This window comes from Rattus norvegicus, chromosome X (assembly GCF_036323735.1).
Source record: "Rattus norvegicus strain BN/NHsdMcwi chromosome X, GRCr8, whole genome shotgun sequence".
NCBI classification, from domain to species: Eukaryota; Metazoa; Chordata; class Mammalia; order Rodentia; family Muridae; genus Rattus; species Rattus norvegicus.
Genome location: NC_086039.1, coordinates 119,268,092 through 119,278,100, shown reverse-complemented (window position 1 = coordinate 119,278,100; position 10,009 = coordinate 119,268,092). Strand labels below are relative to the sequence as shown.

General features: G+C 38.1%; 1 long non-coding RNA gene across 1 annotated transcript in view; it reads left to right on the top strand.

Moving 5' to 3' along the window:
- Positions 1-1,381: 1,381 nt before the first annotated feature.
- The window catches only part of LOC120099301 (uncharacterized), a 47,902-nt gene continuing 39,274 nt past the window's right edge, over positions 1,382-10,009 (top strand). Inside the window, exons 1-2 of the long non-coding RNA XR_005498379.2 lie at positions 1,382-2,895; positions 4,515-4,602. This is a non-coding gene — a long non-coding RNA (uncharacterized LOC120099301). The remainder of the gene's footprint in view (positions 2,896-4,514; positions 4,603-10,009) is intronic.

Sequence of the window (10,009 nt, the reverse complement as noted above, 5' to 3'; positions counted from 1 at the left end):
GTAGAAACACTAGCATTTAGAAGAATTATATAACTCAATAAAACCTTCACAGATAGCATTTATTTAGTGTCAGGATATGATACCAGGTCTATCTAAATTCAGAGCTTAAACTCTTAACTTTTGTTTAGGAAGGGTCGCACTTTCACTTTCTCAGTGTGAAAACTCAGCTGTTCTGTGTTGTCCTATGCCTCTGGTGTCCTTTTGAAGTTTGTTGTAGCTTCACTAGCTTGTAGCAAATGAACATGTTGATGAAGCAACTGTCTAAAATAATATAACAAGTAAAAATTAGAGCAGGAAGTTAATGCAAGGGAGGGGTGGCCCCCTTGCAGTTGGTACAGACACCAAGTTCTCAGCATAAAGGAGGTTTATAACCCAGAAGTATCAACTGGGGGTAGGTGAGGTGGTTGGGGGTGAATATGAATTGGGCAAAAGCCGGCAGCAAGCTGCAAGCAGCGGCATGTTTGATTTTTGTTCTTTGTTGTTTTGGTTTTTGTTTTCGTTTTGTTTTGTTTTGCTTGTTTTTCTTCAGAATGGGATTTTAAGAAGAAAAGGAGGAATGTCTGTGCTAGGGTGAGTTGGTAAATCTTGACTGAATATGTTAGCCAAATAATGAATTTTGATTGTTGGACCTTGATGTTTTGTCTCAAGTGGCCAAATATGGGTAAAAACTTTGGGGGAAAGCTTTATGTATATAATTTAATGATTTTTTTAAAGCATGGGAGAGAGGAGGTTAAAGTGCAAACCTGCTCATGCCTTGTTTGCTGTGTTCTGGCCTGTAAAGATCCTTCATTCCTACCTTTTTGTTTTATAACTGGGTCACTGGGTGTTGGGTCAGTGACTGTCATTCTCTCTGGCTGCTTCCTGCTGATATTGCAATGTCATTCTTAGGGACCCAAGGAAGCTGGTCAAGGTCTGGAAGAACAGACTATGTCAGTTGCTTTCTGGGTTCTTCAGGACCATCTAGGGCTAGGGAAGTATAGACTGCAGTTAATATTTCTTATATATTTTCATTTGATGGCATGTTTCCTATAAATTAATATATTTCCGTTGAGGATAAATTAAGTTGGATTCTAAGATGGGCCCAACATTCCCAGATCCTGGTACATGTACCTTCTCTGAGTTATTCAGTCTGACACTCAATATAAATGTAGTTGTAATTAAAATCCCAAATCAGTTGACTATACAATTATGAGATTATAGAGATGGATCTGACCTAATTTTAGGAACTCTTTGAATGTAGTTTTCCCTAGCTAGTTGAGAAGAGCAACTCAGGGAAAGGAGCCCTGTCTTTCCTGGAAGGAAGCAAACATCTCTGTTGGGAACTGCCTCTGAGAACCACAGAATGTGGATTAAGAGCATTCTGTAGTAACTGACAGAAGTTTCCTGTCAATTACCAGCCTGTAAATGCAGGCAGCAATATGTGGTCCTGTGGTGAATTCTGCCAACCACTTTAATGGACTTGAAAGAGGATCCCAAGCTGCAGATAAGAATGCAGCTTTACTTCACTTTGGTTTTCTTTGAAGTAGGTATATTATTCATTATTGTTATTTACTAAGAAATTTAAGTGTTTAGACTATTTTTTTTTACTTATTGACTTTGCATCCTGCTCACTGTCCCCCTCCTGGTCACCCCTGCCAACCTCCCCTTCTCTGAGAGGGTAGGGGCCCTTTGGGTATCCCCCTTACCCTAGCACATCAAGTTGTCTGTAAGGTTAGATGCATTCTCTCACACTGAGGCCAGAAAAGGCATCCCAGCTAGAAGAATACATCCCACAAACAGGCAACAGCTTTTGGAATAGCCACCACTCAAGTTGTTTGAGACTCACATGAAGATCAATCTGCCCATTTGCTACATATGTGCCTAGGTCCAGCCCCTGTATTTTTTTTTTTTTTTTGATTTGTTGTTCAGTCTCTGAGATCCGCAAGAGTCCAGGTCAGTTGACTCTGTTGGTCTTCCTGTGGAGTTCGTATCTGCCTTGGGGCCCCACAATCCCTCCTGTTCTTCCATAAGAGTCCCAAAGCTCCACTCACTGTTTGGCTGGGAGTATATGGATCTGAGTCAGCTGCTGAATGGAGCCTCTTTTTACTTCTGTATGATACTGAGCTTTAAGTCCAGCCAGACTGTATGCAGACATCTGAATTACAAGGCTGTAAACTAACACATCAGTGTATTAAGCTGCTAAGTGTATGGTCATTTCTTATGAATCAGTATAAATTCAATATATAAGTAAATATCCCTCTTTTCTTGCTTCTAGTTAAGAACCACAGGAATAGGTAAGTTATGACAAAAACAAGCTGAGGCTATGGAAGTCCTTGTCCTTGAGTGCACCTGTGATTAAATGTAGCATTGTAATGGATATTGATTAAGGTATAATGAAAAAGAAGAAAAAATACTTAGTGAATTTAGAAAAAAACCTAAATGTATTTAAATATCTACTTTAACCTATACTCACACATTCACTGAATCACACATTTGCACCTCATTTGCAAATTATTATCTAGAACCTCAGTTATGCTGCTATCTGCTTGATGTTAGGGAATGGCTGCCATCTTGCTTACAGGGCCTTTTCCCATTTACTATAACTGCATGCCTTTAAAATTTGTGTCTAACTTCAATGTCTAACACTTGAATTTCATTACAAGTACTTTTTTTGAAATCTTTAATCAAAAAAGTCATATATTTATAGTATAAAGCACAAGAAAATGAAAGAAGCATATATTTTGAAATGATTAAATGAAAAAATTTAACATATATCAATCACCTTACAAACTTAGCATTTTGTTGTCCTGATCAAAGCACTTTTCATGTTTACATTTCTTTAATTTTTTGACTGGATCTCTCTATGTCATTCAGATGGGCCCTCCTCCTCCAGTTTCCTGAGTGGTGGTACCACAGGTAGGTAAGACCATGCACTATGTTATTCCTAACTATAGTCGCTATGTGCAATAGATTTCCAGAACTTATCCCTGTCATGTAACTGAGATTTCGTGCCATTTGATAGATATCTTCCTATTTCACAGCTGGCTCTATACTTCCCCCAAGCTTAGACACTCACTATTGTATTGTTTGCTTTTTTTGAGTTTGCTGCTTTTACAGGTCACATATAAGTGTTATCTCAAAGCATTTGTCTTTCTGTGCTTGTCTTATTTCACGCAACAAATTGCTAAAAAGAACTGAATTCCAAAAGAGAAAGAAAAAAAAGTATCTTGCCATGGAGCTCAGGACAGCTTTGAGTTTATGGTATACCTGCCTCAGTGTATGGAGTGCTAGAATTACAGAGGTGTGCTTTCATGCCTGGCTGATTTCTTTCCTTTTAGTTTCTACAATATGCTTTGCATTAATGTCACTACTGACTTTCTAGCATCATCATCTACTTTCACCCTGATTACTTGATCATTCAACATTCATACATTTTTTAAAAAATAAATATTTATTTTTATTTATTTTATGTATATGAGTTCTCTATCTGCATGTATACCTGCATTCTGGGCATCAGAGCCCATTAGAGATGGTTGTGAGCCATCATGTGGTTCCTGGGAATTGAACTCAGGCCCTCTAGAAGAGCTCTTAAGTGCTGAGCAGTTCTCCAGTCCTCTTTAAAAATTTTAACACTTTTATATTAATTAATTTAGTGTGTGTGCATGTGTGCGAGCGTGTGTGCATGTGAGTGTGTTTGTGTGTGCATGTGAGTGTGTTTGTGTGTGCATGTGAGTCTGTGTGTGTGTGAGTGTGTGTGTGTAAGAGAGAAAGTACGTCTGAGAAAGAGAGACACACACAAAGTGAGAGAGAGAGAGAGAGAGAGAGAGAGAGAGAGAGAGAGAGAGCACAATATGTGTGTGGAGGTCATAGGACAACTTAGATAATTCAATTCACTCCTATTCTGTGGGTCCGGGGGAATCAAACACAGGTCATCAGGCTTGGCAGCAAACACCTGTACCAGCTGGCTCATGTCCCCAGCCCTACTCACTAATTCTTAAACAGAATTAAAAATAGATTAAATATTCATTACATGTCAGGCATTGCCCTATTTAGTGAATTAACAGTACTGTGGCTTAGTTCTTCCCCAACCTCTTTGATACATAGTCAAACTTGCTTTGTAGCTGAGAATGACCTTGAACTCCTTATTTTTCTACTTCTACCTTCTAAGTGCTAGGATTACAAGTGCCTGGATTTGTAGAGTCCTTCTTCACTGGTATATTTATAATCTGAGCATTTGATTTTAATTTTGACTTGAAGCTCCAGTATCCTGTGCCTCAGTGTGACCCAAGTCACCAACAGATGGGGCTCCAATTAGTAATTTTTCTGTTGTTAAAACATTGAACCCTTATTTTTCACTGATGGTCTTTTGCCTGTATTCATGGTTTCCATGTTTGAAGCCCAGTCTTCTGGATCTCAGCCTTCTTCAGCTTCCCCCGATAACAGTCTTCCTCCATTTTCTGGCTAGAACTTAGGTTTATACTGAAAACCTGCCTTGCCTTTTTGCATGCTTCATGCATCCTGTCTGTTTTTTTCAGCCCTGCAGAGCTGAGTCACAATTGGTGGTGGCTGTGGTTGAAAACATCTATTCCACTTCAAGTAGCAGTTCCTGAAGAGCTACAGAAAGTGAGTCAAACTCTGTGTAGAAGGTGGCATACCATTTTTGTTCTAGTAGAGTGAGAATATTTCGTCTGTGTAGTACAAATAGAGCTTTAATTGGTTTCAAACTGAGCTACTTTATCAGCAAAACTTTACCCAAGAGGCAGTCTGTGATATTCGACCTTAATTTTCAAGATGATGAAATCTAGGATCACCTGAGAGACAGGCCTCTGAGTATGTCTCTAACAGGAATCTTCATTGGGTTAATTAAAGTTGGAAGACAAACCCACTGTGAGTAGGACCTTGGGTTAGGATACTGAATTGTATAAAGAGGAGAAAGTGACCAGAGCGCAAGCATGCACATTATTCTCTTCTTCTTGACTGAAGATGTAATGTGACTTTCTGCTTCAAGTTGCTGTTACCTTGGCTCCTGTACCAGGATAGACATTAACTTGAACTGTGATCCAAAATTAACCCTTCTTTCTTTAAGTTTCCTTTTGCCAGGGTATTTTATCATAGGGGTGAGAGAGAGATACTCACACATACAAAGAAAGAGAGAGAGAGACAGAGAGAGAGAGAGACAGAGAGAGACGGAGACAGAGAGTGTAGAGGGGAGACTAAGTCAAGATTATTCACTTATTTGATTGGAGTCTTAAATATTGTTCTTTTGGTGTGCTCAGCATCCACCATTTTGGTTGTGGAATAGAAATCAATGAGGCTATAGAAATAGAAATAGATGTTCTATCTTCATGCTCTATATGTGAAAAATTTGGAATGCAAGCTATATTTCATAAGAGTATTGGAAAAGACTCTGGACCTTAGTTGACACTATCATAGAAGCATGAATTGGGATAATAGTAGAGGAGAATTCTGATATTATAGAGGAGGATATTCTATTATATGTCTTTGTAGCAAGGGAAATGAAATAATTTGTTTTCATCTTATTATACTCCAAATTTTTCCAAGCAATGTATATTTAAGTGTACCCTCTATGGTTTTATTATCCTGAAGATTTATTTTTTTAAATGAAAATATTCAAATAATACAGTTAACACAACTGTGGAATCAGTTAGACCTGTTAATCTCAATCCAAATTATCTATCCTATCCACAAATTTGTGTTTCGTACAGATCTCAGGTATCCTGGATAGAGCCACATGTTGCTTAGAATATATCTTTAGATAAATTATTAGTCAGGAAATATATTTTTGTATTAGTCATGGTTCTCTAGAGTACCAGAACTACTTACTTCTCTCTCTCTCTCTCTCTCTCTCTCTCTCTCTCTCTCTCTCTCTCTCTCTCTCTCTCTCTGTGTGTGTGTGTGTGTGTGTGTGTGTGTGTGTGTGTGTGTGGTATTTATTAAAATAACATGCAGGCTATGATTCAACTAATTCAACAATGGCTGGCTATGAATGGATAGTTGAATCCAGAAAATTTTCAGTCCATGAGGCTGGATGTCTCAGCTAGTCTTCAATATATTCTGGAAATCCCAAAGAAATGGACTATAATAGACATACTAGCAAGGCAAGGGAAAGCATGTAAAGAGCAAATGTTTACTTCTTCCATGTCCTCACATGTGCTTCCAGCAGAAGGTGTGACCCAGATTAAAAAGGTGGCTTCCCACCTCAGGATCTACATCAAAGGCTTGTGTCTTCTTATCTCAAAGGTCTAGACTAGAAGTGGATTCCACCCACTTAAAACCATCCCCCACCCAAATCGTAAAGGTGTGCCCTCCATTGCTGGATTGTCATTCTAGATGTAGTCACTTTGACAACCAAGAATAGGCATTGGAGTTTTAATGGGAGTTTTATTACATTGATTTACACAATAGTGATGGATAGTTTAACAATGGCCAACTGCTGGGTAGAGTAAGTCTGGTCTTTTCTTAGTCTATAAAGTTGAATGACTGACTGTTCAGCAGTCCTGGTTTCAAATCTTAGATGCTAGTGTTCAGTACAGAATGAAAAGTTAAAGAAGCAGAGCTCTGATGGCAAATGCAGCAGTGACAGCAACAGCAAAACCAAATTCCCTGACCAGTGAGGAGCAAGCATTAGCACTTCCTTTTCCTCAGGGCTCTTTAGAACTGGACAGGTAGGTGGGAATTGCCAGTTCCCTCAACTAAATCTTTCCTGTAAATCCATTCCCAGACCCTTAGATGTCTTTTAGTTGTTTCCCTTTCTAATCATATCAACAATCATGATTAGCTATCATATCTCCTTCTCCCTTTTCCAGCACCACTTGTGGAAGCTTCAAGTTACACATTAACTGAAACAATTGCCCATTCTTACTAACTAGTTCACAGGTATCCAGTGGTTTGTAGTGTATATTTAAAGCAGCAAAGTTTAACATTGTAATTAATTAATTCTTAATAATTAATTAGAGCAATTACTTGGTGTTCCTGATCCCCATAAGCATTCTGAAGCAAGTAGGAATTAAATATCACAAAGGAATTAGGGAAAATTAGAAAGAGCAAGCAAAGAGCTCCAGAAAATGCATATGGGCGACTTCCTTAGGGAGATCTGGAGATTAATATCACAGCACACTATAGTCAATTATATTCCATTTTATTGAAATAAATGCAGTAAACTGAGCAGAAGGTATGTGTGTGTATGTATAAAATGTGTACATGTGCTCAAGATGGTGAACAGCTTGTTTTCTCATCTTTCCCCTCCCCTCCTTTCTTCTCTTCTTGCCCCTCTCTTTTTCTGTCTTCCTTCTTTTCTTTTCTAGTAATTATCACACCATGTTTCTCAGGCTAGCCTATAGCTTATTGTAAAGCCCATGATACCCTTGAACTCATTATTCTCCTACCTCAGTGAGCTAAGTGCTGTATTCTTGGGCATGCTCCACCATGCATGGTAATATATAGTTCTTTTCAATAGAGTTCAGATTCATTTGTTTTCAATGGATGGTTTTGCTTTCTTCTTAAACCGCCAAATTAAAGAACTAACTATATATGGTTATATGTATATGGTTTAATGACCATGACAAAGATCTTAATGCTTAAACTGAATATAGCTATATAAAGTGACATCTGTTACTGTTAGTAGTATTCAATCTATACATTCACTTGCAAAGAATATTAAAAAAATGGGTTCTGAAATTTCATTATCAAATTCTGTCTGCTTGAGTATGGACTTATATCAACATTTTAAAATTTCCTGAAAGAGAATGTGATACAAGAAGTCAGTAATACTTTAAACATTGTTTTTAAAGCGAACATACACACAAACACACAATATGTAGTTTTGCTATGTTTCCCAGTTTAACCCTGAAATACTAGCCTCAATCAATCTCCCTTTCTTATCCTTTCCAATTTGGATTATAACTGCATGTTGTTATGCCAAGCTCCATGTCATACTTTTTACAACGTCAGGCTTTGTCATTTCACCATGAATTGTAGCTTCTAGGCACAAACACTCAGAATATCTGTAAACTAATATTGTCTTTGCTCTAGTTGACTGAAATTTGGAAGGAGAAGTTTAAGGGAAAATATTAAAATATAAGACTCTCTCTCTTTCTCTCTCTCTCTCTCTCTCTCTCTCTCTCACACACACACACACACACACACACACACACACACACTTGATGGTAATTCATAGTTGTGATAGTTCCTCTGAATATTTGTGTCAGTAACTCCTGAATGGGGACAAAAACCTAAATTGGATGCAGATAAGGAAATGCAGTTTGACATGACAGCTGGATGATATCTAAAACTAGACTCACAGAAAACAAATCCAAAATTTGAGAGTGTTTTGGGAAAAGTGAGACAAAACATTTGGTATTGAAATGTCAAGGGTTGGAAGAAGCTTGTAGGGGTACAGAATATATGATCGTGGATACAAAGTGCAGGGGCCAGGAAGGGAGTCTGGAAAGAGGCACTAAAGGGAAACTGTAGCCTGTTCTGGGTATTATTATCCTGGGAACAGGGACCAGGAACAGTGTGGGAGCAGGATTTCTATCACAAGCAGGACAGAGGTAGGGAAAAACAGGACATTCTAGAAGCAGTCAGAGGGAAACTAGCTAAGTAAGTGATGAAAGGTAGTCAGGAAGCCAGGGCTGTTTCAATCTGAAGCCAAAAATCATGTCTGTTGAAGGCAGATAATAAAGAAACATGTGCTTTGAAAGAACAAAGGGGAAGTTAAAGCCTATATTATAACCTGGGAAATAAGAGGTAGGCCATGGAGGAGATTAATTGGAAAAGCTGAGTTTGGGGTCTAGGGAATATTGTCACCCTTTATATTCACAATAAATCCTGAAAGGAACTTCTTTGTAAATTCACCTGCTCAGTGGCTATCATTATCTGCCATCATTGCAAATATACCAATCGTTCCCAGATTTTCTTTTCAGTGTTTTCTGCATGTGTTTTGGAATAGAGTGAGGGAAACTGTTGGTAGAAAAAACAAATCAAGTCCAACCAGAAAGGCCCATTTCATTCCATTTGTAACCACATAAAGCCCTTCACTAAAGAACAAGGGCTCACATTCATAATGCATGCCATCTCTGTCCTGAAAATAGAAAGCACATTTGCTATTGAAAAATTCTTAATGGTCCTTCTTAGATTAAGGCAGCAATAACCATTAGCTTCCTTGTGTTTGTAGCTCTAAACTATGTTTTATGACTATGTAGGCAGAAAAATCAATTACTTTTAAATCCTGTATTTTTTAAATTAGCTATACATTGCTTCCAGACACTTGTTGCCAGCTCATAGCCCAATAAAATATTTATGACTCTGTTCTTTTGGAAATATGTAAAGGTCCTAGATCTTAAATATATGGAGCTAGATCGTCAAGGTGAAATGGTTGAGAAGGTCCTTTCATTGGACACCTTGCCAAAGTATGGGGCACAGATAAAATAATACACATATCCTAAACCCAACTTGGGTTTCTTATGGCTCCATGTCCAGGGACTTCCAATGTATGATTAAACATTCTTTCCTAAAATGAAGGCTCAAGTTTTGTCATCTTCTTTGTTGTGGAATGACAGCAACAGGTGCCCTCCATTTCCAGGGTCTCTGGACTCTTTAGTAATTCCATAAATATCTTCAAGATTTCTGACCTGGGCTTGCTGAGCCATCTTCAAGACTATTTAGCGAGGCAGCTGTTGGTAAGAATGTGATGGTGTAATGGAGCCATGTAGAGAGACTTCTCTGGGGATAAATTGTTCTTGGTCCCAGGATCGAGTTCTATCTTAAAAAGAAAACTCTGGGTGGGTTCATTGCATTCCATGCTTGCAGACAGGCCCTGGAATGTTGCTGCATGCCACTAGTAAATATATCCTCAGGAAATATGACCAGCTACAGTTATAAATATCTTCCGGAGAGATTTATTATTTTACTTATCATGGTCCTACAATAAATTATTAGAGAAAACAAATGATTGTGACATATCTCTGAGCAGGTTGAATTTGATGTTAGTGAGGACACATGATCAATT